Here is a 12040-nt window from a genome sequence, read left to right as displayed (position 1 = left end):
GAGCCCCCCGCGATGGCATTAAGTGGGCTGGCCCATTAAAGGTTTAGCAAGATAGTTAGTTGCGTTCCTATTGTCAAATCCTATGTGGCACCTAGAGGCGCATCGGTACAGGGCGCAACCCACCCTCTACAAAAGATCCAAGTGGACGGCGGCCCATTATCTATCCTCTCACCGAGTTTCTCGCTAGTCTTTCTTCGGTTCCTTCTTTCGCTGCTTTTGGTTCGGTTTCGATGGTTTCCGTGTTTTTCTCTTTTTTCCTTTTAACTTTTATTTCCCGTTCTTTTTTATTTATCTTTTTCTTGTTTTTTTACTTTTTCATTTTGAATCAATGATTTTTTTATAAATTTGTTTTTCTAATATTCCAAACATTTTCAAATTTGTTAGCATTTTATATATCCTGAAACTTTTTTCAAATCTGTAAACATTTGGAAAACCAAAAACATTTTTAAAAATAGTGAACAGTTTTTAAATCCATAATTGTTTTCCAAATCATTTGTTAATTTGATTACTTTTGTTTCAAATCCACGATTTTTTTCAAATCTTGAACATTTCTAAATCTATGAATATTTGTTGGACACCACAAAAAAAAATTCAAATCCATGAACTTTTTTTGAATTCATGCTCATATTTCAAAATTCATTAACCTGTTTTCAAATACATGATTTTTTTCTTTCAAATCCATGATTTTTTTCAGAATTTTCGATATTCATATTTGCAAACAAGGCACCACCAATTATATTTCCTAAAAGGTAAACGGTTAATGAATTTTAAAAAAATGTAAACAAAATTTGTATAGTATTCAACATTTACAATAGTTCTGAATTTGAAAAAATGTTCCCATATTTTTTTTAAAGTTCATTCCTTTTTTTATGTTCCCAAATTATTATTTTTGAATCTCACAAAATATTCACGAATTCACCAAAATGTGTGTGAATCTAGAAACTTTGCTAATTAGAAAATGTTAACAATTTGAAAAATATTGGTCATTTGAAAAATGTTCACTAGTTCAATATAAAATTCACAAATTTGAAAAAATGGGATTTAAAATTGTTGTGAGTTTGAAAAATGTACGCAAATTTGTTTTTTTATTTAGAAATGTTCCTAGATTTCAAAAAATGTTCATGAAGTAAAAAAAATATCTGAATTTGTAAAAAAATTCTGGAATTTAAAAGAAATGATAATTCGATTGCTCCCCCAACTTGATGTCATTACTCACATTTATATCTATTTTTTAAGTCTGCTGAAATTTGCCCTCTTCCGTCAAGTCACCTTCATATTTGTAAACAAGGCACGGCCAATTATATTTCCTAAAAGGTAAATGGTTAATGAATTTCTGAAAAATGTATACAAAATTTATATAGTATTCAACATTTACAATAGTTCTGAATTTGAAAAAATGTTCCCATCTTTTTAAAGTTCATTCGTTTATTATGTTCCCAAATTATTATTTTTGAATCTCACAAAGTATTCACGAATTCACCAAAATGTGTGTGAATCTAGAAACTTTGCTAATTAAAAAATGTTAACAATTTGAAAAATATTGGTGATTTGAAAATTGTTCATTAGTTCAACTAGGAAATATGCCCGTGCGTTGCAACGGGAGAAAAAACTTATGACATGCCCATCCACTACCTATCTTACATCGACCATAACTTACATGAAAACAAACGTTGCCCACTATGAACACCACAACATCCCTGTGGCCCATGCAAGTCCTTTGACACAACGTTGAGCATGTGATGCAACCTCCACTCTACGCCCACAACCCACAGCGTCATCCAATAGCAATGCACAATGCTGCTTTACAGGGATTCAAGACGCTAATAAGCTTTAATGAAACCAGGATATTAGTAGCTCTCAGTTTCTCTCTTTAGCAAAGCCTATAAAGCAGATTTAATAATTGATTTCCGATTCACCTTGCTTTCTACTGGGTAACTGTAATTTGTTACTCCAATAGGTACCAAACCACCAACTCCATCTAAAATTTTCATAGCCACACTTAAGTTATACTGGTTCCAAGTTCTATTCGGCTACCCCAAGTAATCATCAACCAAACATGCATATTATATTTTGTAAATTGGCATTTCCATTCCTGTGTAGCACAAATTTCACATACCATGTTTACGTACGGATCCTTGTAGCCACCAGTTGCCTACATGACATAAGCCACTCTACTGCTTCAGCAACCTGCAAATTCCCAACAGAGATATGGACACAGATGAGGCAGTCAGGCAATAAATTTTAGAACGTCTTATCCAATAGTTCGATTGGATTTGGAGAAAGTTCTACTCACCAGTGCAGAGCTATGCTTGTTACAACGTTGTTATTGATGGTGGCACAAATGGATGGCTGTCTCTGTTGCTAGCGTCGCCTTTTGCAGCGATAGCCACTCCATGATCGAGTAGGCCTTCCTTGGCAAACTCTCACAACCACCGCTCATCCACGGAGGTTGTCGACATCTTCTCGACGTTGCCTTCTATTAACACAGCTCCCGTGATGGTGCTCCCCTCACTGGCCACTCTGCTACCCCTCTCGCACTCCCTGACAACAACTTCTATAGTATGAATATTGGATGATATACCTGTAACCGACAAACTGAAACACCAATGACAAAATAATGCTTGATATTCTTATTACAACAGAAAAGTTCAATATTGTCAGCTATATGATTCTATAGTACGTACAAGGACATTTGTGTGTGAGCTTAATTATATATGAGAGGACCTTCAGAGCAGTTAAAAAAACTACATGGTCGGAAAAGAAAAAAATACAACTGAATTTCATCAGCTTGATTCATGTTGTTTTGAACTCTACCAAGAGAATAAGATGTCAGTATCCACTGTCAGTAGTTGCAGTGTGGCAACTAATTAGTGGTAAGGCAATTAGTCGGATATTCATATATGTAAGCTGAGCTCCTCCTACAGCTTTATAAATGATTTATGTAGAGAAGAAAGGCATGGTACTAAGGCAGTAATAAGTAATATTGAAATCTTCTCTGCATATCATCTATAGTATTTGCAGGTTGCAGGATGGTTACATCAGATTCCCGTGAAAGGTCAAGGAGACGTAGACAATACTAACAGAAATAGCTTCAGTTCAGTTCCACTTTTTTTTCTTATCACTTCTAATTTCTAAAGGATCGTGGATACCTCTAGTAAACAACTACTGGGAACCACAAATGATATCTTGGGTTTTAACCAGCTGATTCAAAAACCAAGGAAGACAGATTAGAGATGCTTCAGTTATGTTCCACTGTATGTTTCCTGCATACAGTTCGTATGCAGCTCTACTACCCTGTATTTTTGAGAAACACCTTGTACTACACCCCTTCTTCATGAATGAAAAGCCAATCTGGCAGTTTCATCAAAAAAAGAACTCTTGGTTTCTAAGGAAACAATCTAAATCCAGTATGTAATTTGAAGTTCGAATTTCGTTTTTACTCAACAATAGTATCCACTAAATGTACACAGTATAATTATGTTTCAAGTAATACAGGCAAGCTATGTAACTGAATAAAAGATAAATAAGGTGTGCCATAATGAGAACAAATAGTCATACAACAAATAATAATATCAAACCTAACCCTCTAACTCTTGTCAGCAGCTTGTATCAAGTTGTGGAAGGCACGTGTCTGAATTATTGGAAGATAAAACACATCAAGTCTTATTACATAAGAACATGGAATCATAAAGAGCATTTACTCGGGCATGTTCGCGTGGATCTGGAGCATTGCCCGTAAGCTAATGGTGGACAGAATTTTAGTAGTGAAAGAAACAAACCAGTGTCATCCATATCCTCAAATTCCATATGAATCAAAAAGTGATAACTATCCTCGAGAACAAGCCATATACTCGTATTTAGTATCAATCAGTGAGCAGCATCATAGAAGTGTTATTTGTTTGGTTTCTGGCAGAGAGCAGCAATATATATAATGGGGTCAACGCCTTCTTCGGAACTCCCAGATATGAATGCTCATGTTCCTACCTGCAAGGCTGCAAGTAACAAAAGACTAAGCACTTAGCTTAGAATTCAATGTAAAAAATGTAAATAAAGAACATGTAAAGGGGATAAGTACACCATTGATTATTTCTCACTGGAGCGCTACACCGGATCCATGGCATAGGAGGAAACTCTTTCAGATGTATACTGCTACAGCACACAGTACTGTTGAAATGCTAGCGGAAGACAAAATTCATGGTAGAACGATTATCATTAAAATCATGAGGCCAAATGGCCAACAATTTAGTGGGGCCCTGTGATTTTGGGCCAACAGTGTTCATATATTTTCCAGTGCATATATCCCAAAGAACTTGCATCACTTTCTTGCTTTTATTGTAACACCAGTTGATTAATTGACCACAAAACTGATAAAATATTCCTAAGCAAAATTTCTTCTAGTTAGAACTGAAGCCTTTTGATGTTAGCAACTCATCTGGAGTGTCTTGCCCAACATCAAGAAATTAGGATGAGAATGAGGAATGAAGGATTCAACCTGGGCAGATAAAAGTTAATGCATTCCAAAATTGTTGTGGTGGACAGAGCAGCAGACGCAGCTTGATCTCATCCTTATTAAAGTCGTTGATGAAGAGATCCAGATTTTAACACATAGATGAGCAAACAATTCCCCTATGCATCGCTGGCTGAGAACAATGATAACAACTTTTGAGATTGATCTTAGGCTTCCTCTGTGTCCACGAGCTGCAAGTCAGCCTCTGCCTCTGAATCGGTGTGCTAACAACGGGGGACAGGAGCCTGAGAGTGTGGCATGCTGCTGTAAACTGAGAAGGGGAGAAGAGGCCTACTGCCATGTTACTGACGGTGACGGGCTAGGCTGCTGTCTGCGCTCCCCCTCGCCGACGAGCATGGACCTGCAAGGTCCCCAGCAGCATACATGGCTGGAGATCCGGAGAGGCAGGGCTCGGCAAGCAGGGGCAGGGCATAGAGCGCGGCGGCCACGGCCAAAGCATCCGCGTCCATGTCGCCGTAACCATCGGCCGGATCCAACGCGCGCGATTCTGACACCGCCCTGCCTCTTGCGCGTCCTCCTCCTCCTCCCGGCCGTTTACCGTGGCGGCGCGGAGCGTGTTGAGCACCCCGTCGCGGTTGGCGGCGCGTGCTCGAGCCCGCCGGTGCAGGCCCGGAGCGCGGCGGCCTGGGCCTCGGCATCGGCGAACCGCGCGAGGACTTGGACGGCGCGGGAAGGAGGGCGCGGCGGAGAGGAGGCAGGCCGGGGTGCGGGGAGGACGGCAGCACGGAGCGGGGAGGAGGGCGCGGCGGAGAGGAGGCAGGCCGGGGTGCGGGGAGGACGGCAGCACGGCGCGGCGGAGGATGCGGGCCGGCGGCGGCGAGGCAGCGGATTCAGATGGGGTGGGAGACGCAGTCGCTCGATTCGGGGGTGGGTTTTTCTTTTTCTTTTTCGTTTTCAAGCGCGTCCGTGGGGCAGACACACGAAACGTTTTCCCCACTTATTTACTGGACTGCGGGTTTATTTTCATAAAAGTCAAGGGGTTTTCTATAAAAATGCCGATGACGGACGACCAGAAGCATTAGCTGGTTTATTAGTAGGTAAAGATAAAGATAAAGATATAAAATTCACAAATTTGAAAAAATGGGATTTAAAATTGTTGTGAGTTTGAAAAATGTACGCAAATTTGTTTTTTTATGTAGAAATGTTCCTAGATTTCAAAAAATGTTCATGAAGTAAAAAAATCTGAATTTGTAAAAAAATCTGGAATTTAAAAGAAATGATAATTCGATTGCTCCCCTAACTTGATGTCATTACTCACATTTATATCTATTTTAGACTGCTGAAATTTGCACTCATCCTTTCATTTCGTTTTCGTCCAGTCGAAGGCCTATCACCAAGATATTTGTCCCTCCTAACACATGAGACAAAAGAGTGAAAGCTAGCCCTAGACAGTGGGACCTAACTGTGAGTGTCTTAATATTTTCAATGGATTTATCTATTTTGTTAAGTGAGAGGTCCCACTGGTCTGTGGCTCTTTAGTAACTAATTGAAGGATAAGGTACTAATCTAATTGCCATGTTCTTGGGGCCCACCTCTCACACCCGTTGTGGCACAACGACTGCTCGGGAGCACGCCGGAGCAAACAACGGATGACCCACAAGTGTAGGGGATCACAACAGTCTCTGAAAGAAGTATTTCCACCTAAAATTATTGATTCGACATAATGGAAGGCAAAAAATATTTATAAGCCTTAGCAGTTGAGTTGTCAATTCAATCACACCTGGATAGATAACTTGTTGGCACAATTTATTAACAGTGTAGTAATATGATAGGAGTACCAATCAAATAGTAACAAAAACAGTATTACAGAAAAGTAACAGATTGCAAAAGTAGTAACTTTAGAGAGAGCAATAGTTACGAAAAGGGTAGTCATGGAAGTAAATAGTGGGTTTTGTCCAGACGAGATTCGTTATGTAATAGTCATAACATAGAGCGATATCAAACTAGTTCCATGTGTAGTTGTATGTCCTTTCGATAAGAACTTTCACATCTTTTGTCCTATCCTTCCATCGCAGCAGAGTCCTAATGGAAATTAAGGGAAATTAAGACACTCATTTTAATAAAGAACTGTATCAAAGCACTAACTATCAATGAATACATGCAGTTCTCAAGGTAAAGTCATCCCCTTTGATATCCCAATTATTGTCACTTGGGGTCTCGGGTTCAAAACGATAACAGATGCATACAACTTGTTGATAAGATCAAGAACAAAAATATATTCATGAAAACATGGAGAGTTCAGATCTGATATCATGGCACTCGGGCCATAGTGACAAGCATTAAGCATAGCAAATTCATAACAACATCAATCTCAAAACATAGTGGATACTAGGCATCTAGCCATAATAAATATGACATCTATTACATAAAAAATCTCATCCAATTCCCATATACCACCATGTGCCTAAAGAGGTATTACTCACACATGGATGAGATGATCATTGAAGTTTTGTTGGAGAAGAGTTGGTGGTGATGACGACGACGAATCCCCCTCTCCAGAGCCCAAATCAGACTCCAAATGAAGAACATGAGGTGGCGGCACTGTATCATTAAATTCGTTGATCATTGTGTGTGATTTTTCTGGTATATATAGGATTTTTGGATGAAAGAATCGTCGTAAAACACAGCTCCAGATGAAGAACAGGAGGTGAGGCAATCACTGAAGCCAGAAGAGCTCAGGGTTGTCGGCTTCATCGACGACACTGGCTGGCAAGGCGACCGCTCAATGGAAGGATGAATCAGGCAGGTGCTACTCCTCGGGGGCGATGCAGACATCTATAGAAGGGCCTCAATGAGGCTTGATACGTCTCCAACGTATCTACTTTTCCAAACACTTTTGCCCTTGTTTTGGACTCTAACTTGCATGATTTGAATGAAACTAACCCGGACTGACGCTGTTTTCAGCAGAATTACTATGATGTTGTTTCATGTGTAGAAAACAAAAGTTCTCGGAATGACCTGAAAATCCTCGGAGACAAGTTTCAGAAAATATAAAAAATATTGGCAAAAGAATCAAGACCAAGGGGCCCACACCCTGTCCACGAGGGTGGGGGCGCACCCACCCCCTCTGGGCGCGCCCCCTGTCTCGTGGGCCCCCTGCAGCTCCGCCGACCTCAACTCCAACTCCATATATTCTGTCTCGCGGAGAAAAAAATCAGAGAGGAAGTTGCATCGCGTTTTACGATACGGAGCCGCCGCCAAGCCCTAATCTCTCTAGGGAGGGCTGATCTGGAGTCCGTTCGAGGCTCTGGAGAGGGGGATTCATCGTCGTCATCATCATAAACCATCCTCCATCACCAATTTCATGATGCTCACCGCCGTGCGTGAGTAATTCTATCGTAGGCTTGCTGGACGGTGATGGGTTGGATGAGATTTATCATGTAATCAAGTTAGTTTTGTTAGGGTTTGATCCCTAGTATCCACTATGTTCTGAGATTGATGTTGCTATGACTTTGCTATGCTTAATGCTTGTCACTAGGGCCCGAGTGCCATGATTTCAGATCTGAACCTATTATGTTTTCATGAATATATGTGTGTTCTTGATTCTATCTTGCAAGTCTACAGCCACCAATTATGTGTTATGATCCGACAACCCCGAAGTGACAATAATCAGGATACTTCTCGGTGATGACCGTAGTTTGAGGAGTTCATGTATTCACCATGTGTTAATGCTTTGGTCCGGTTCTCTATTAAAAGGGGGCCTTAATATCCCTTAGTTTTCGCTAGGACCCCGCTGCCACGGGAGGGTAGGACAAAAGATGGCATGCAAGTTCTTTTCCATAAGCACGTATGACTATATTCGGAATACATGCCTACATTACATTGATGAATTGGAGCTAGTTCTGTATCACCCTATGTTATAGCAATTACATAAGGAATCACATCCGACATAATTATCCATTCATTGATCCATTGCCTACGAGCTTTTCATATATTGTGCTTCGCTTATTTACTCTTCCGTTGCTATTGTTACAATCACTACAAAACCCCAAAAATATTACTTTTGCTATCTTTATCTTTACCACTGTTACCATTACTATCATACTACTTTGCTACTAAATACCTTGCTGCAGATACTAAGTTATCCAGGTGTGGTTGAATTGACAACTCAACTGCTAATACTCAAGAATATTCTTTGGCTCCCCTTGTGTCGAATCAATAAATTTGGGTTGAATACTCTACCCTTGAAAGCTGTTGCGATCCCCTACACTTGTGGGTTATCAAGACTAATTTCTGGCGCTGTTACCGGGAAGCATAGCTCTATTCTCTGAGTCACTTGGGATTTAAATCTGTTGATCACTATGAAGAACTTGAAAGACGCAAAAACTAAAATTTATCCCTCAACTACGAGGGGGGGGGGTAAGGAACTGCCATCTAGCTCTGCACTAGATTCTCCTTCTGTTATGAATAAGCTTGCGACACCTAAACCTTCTACTGCTATGAATTCTGATATGTCGCATGTTATTGATGATGCCACTTCTGCTATGCATGATACTTATGATGAAACTACTTCTACGCTTGATACCACTGTGCCATTAGGTGAATTTCTTGATGAACAATTTGCTAAGGCTAGAGAGAATGAAATTATTGAAGATGCTATTATTGATGATAGTGATGATGAAAGATCTCTGAACGATTATGAATTGCCTATTGTTTCTGAGGGTTATGTTATGGATGAAGAAACTGCTAGAGATTTTCTTTCTTGCAATGATAGATCAGATCTTAAGAAATTGTTAGCTAAGCTGAAACGAAAGACTTTAAATGCTAGAATGAAACATGACCCTGCTTTTGCCACTTCACCTATCTTTGTTACTGATAAGGAATATGAATTCTCTGTTGATCGTGAGATTATTACTTTAGTTGATTCCGATCCTTTTTATGGCACTGAATCTAAAACTGTTGTGGCACATCTTACCAAGTTAAATGATATAGCCACCCTGTTTACTAATGATGAGACGTCTCGCTATTATTACGTACTTAAGATATTTCCGTTCTCATTAAAGGGTGATGCTAAGACTTGGTTTAATTCTCTTCCTCCTGGTTGTGTGCGTAGTCCCCGGGATATGATTTATTACTTCTCTACTAAATATTTCCCTGCTCATAAGAAACAAGCTGCCTTGCGGGAAATATATAACTTTGTGCAAATCGAAGAAGAGAGTCTCCCACAAGCTTGGGGGAGGCTTCTCCGATTACTTAATGCTTTTCCTGATCATCCTCCTAAGAAAAATGAAATACTTGATATCTTTTATAATGGACTAACTGATGCTTCCAAGGACCACTTGGATAGTTGTGCTGGTTGTGTTTTCAGGGAAAGAACAGTCGGCGAAGCTGAATTGCTATTGAATAATATGTTGGCTAATGAAAATAATTGGATTCTTCCTGAGCCAATTCCTGAGGCAATTCCTGAACTAATTGAGCCAACTCCTGAGCCTATACCTAAACCTACTCTGAAGAACCGAGGTGTTCTATTTCTCAGTCCTGAAGATACGCAAGAGGCAAAGAAATCAATGAAAGAGAAAGGTATTAAAGCTGAAGACGTTAAGAATTTACCTCCTATTAAAGAAATACATGGTCAATACACCGCCTGTCGAAGAACCACATTGTCTTGATAACCCGAACAGGTAGTAAAGGTAAATTCTCTCTATAGATACAATAAGGATGAAATCCCTTCTACTAAATTTCAAAGTCCATGCTTATATGAATTTGATGATTTCATGAATAGACAAGCAAATTTCAATGATTATGTTGGTAGACAATTGAAGAATAATGCTTATATGATAGGACACTTCAAAGATTATATAGCTAGAGTTAAAGGTGAACTTAAACTCACTAGTAAACATGCTTCTATGGTTGCTACTCAAGCTGAACAAGTACTTAAAGCTCAGAATGAATTGCTAGTTGAACTAAATAATAAACATGACTTTGCTGTTAGAGTGGCTACTAGAACTGGTAAAATGACTCGGGAACCTTTGTATCCTGAAGGCCACCCTAAGAGAATTGAACAAGATTCTCAGAATAATAATCTAGATGCTCCTAGTTCTTCTAAGAAGAAGAAAAGGAAGAAGGATAGGACTTTACATGCTTCTAGTGAACCTAATGTAGAAACACATGAGAATCCTAATAATACTTCTATCTCTGATGCTGAAACACAATCCGGAGATGAACATGAACCTGATGATAATGCTAATAATGATGTTCATGTAGATGCTCAACCTAGTAATAACAATGATATAGAAACTGAACCTGCAGTTGGTCTTGATAACCCACAATCAAGAAACCAACGTTATGATAAGAGAGATTTTGTTGCTAGGAAGCATGGTAGAGAAAGAGAACCATGGGTTCAGAAACCCATGGCCTTTCCTCCTAAACCATCCAAGACAAAGGATGATGAGGACTTTGAGCATTTTTCCGAAATGATTAGACATATTTTCTTAGCATGCGCTTAACTGATATGCTTAAATTAAATCCTTATGCTAAGTATATGAAAGATATCATCACCAATAAGAGGAAAATACCTGAAGCTGAGATTTCCATCATGCTTGGCAACTATACCTTTAAGGGTGGAATACCTAAGAAACTTGGTGATCCCGGAGTACCCACTATACCATGCTCCATTATGAGAAATTATGTTAAAATTGTTTTATGTGATTTAGGAGCCGGTGTTAGTGTTATGCCTCTTTCCCTGTACCGTAGACTTGAATTAAGTAAGTTGACACCCACTGAGATATCCTTGCAAATGGCTGACAAATCAACTGCTATACCTGTCGGCATTTGTGAGGACGTGCTTGTTGTTGTTGCGAATGTTACTATTTTAACAGACTTCGTTATTCTTGATATTCCCGAGGAAGAACGGAATTAAAGGGAAGGTTACTGGAGGTAGGAGAAGATAAGCACGCACAGGCTGCATACCAGCTCGTATCCCTCCCATCTCCCCTCGTGCAAGTGGCCCACCTTGTGCGCTCGCCTCTCGAGAGAAACTACCGTTTCCTGGGTTCGCAGCGAGCCAGGTGCAGAGGTGCTTTGAGTTTCGTGCTATGCAGGCCCAATAGTAAAAACAGGCAACCAAACAGCCCGTTCGCTTCCTGTGCGGGCCTGGTTGGGCCTCACACGCAACCAAACACGCCCTAAGGTTCTGAGAGGTATCTTACTGCCGGTCTCGACAACGTCAACATTAATGAAGCCGGTGAAGGTTGGCTTGTAGAGGTCGTCGGCATAGGACGACCTGATTTTTGCTATAAATTTCGTCGTGGAGTCCGACTCGTTGGCCCAACCCCATAGGATGTGGCGTTGCTTCACCGGGTCGAGGAACATTTGGGATGCGTGCAAGTTACCGTAGTCGCAGCGGAGCCTGTAGTTGCCGTCTCTGAGCGCCGCATCGGGCACGTACGTCTCGGTGCATGGTCGTATGCACCGAAGGCGTAGTACTCGAACCACGTAAGGTCGAGGCTCACCTTGAACATATGTTCTTGGGAGGCAAATGTGACCACTGGCGGAGCTATGTACAAAGTTGTA

This window comes from Triticum dicoccoides, chromosome 4B (genome assembly GCF_002162155.2).
Source record: "Triticum dicoccoides isolate Atlit2015 ecotype Zavitan chromosome 4B, WEW_v2.0, whole genome shotgun sequence".
Taxonomy (NCBI): Eukaryota; Viridiplantae; Streptophyta; class Magnoliopsida; order Poales; family Poaceae; genus Triticum; species Triticum dicoccoides.
This window is presented reverse-complemented; position numbering follows the sequence as displayed.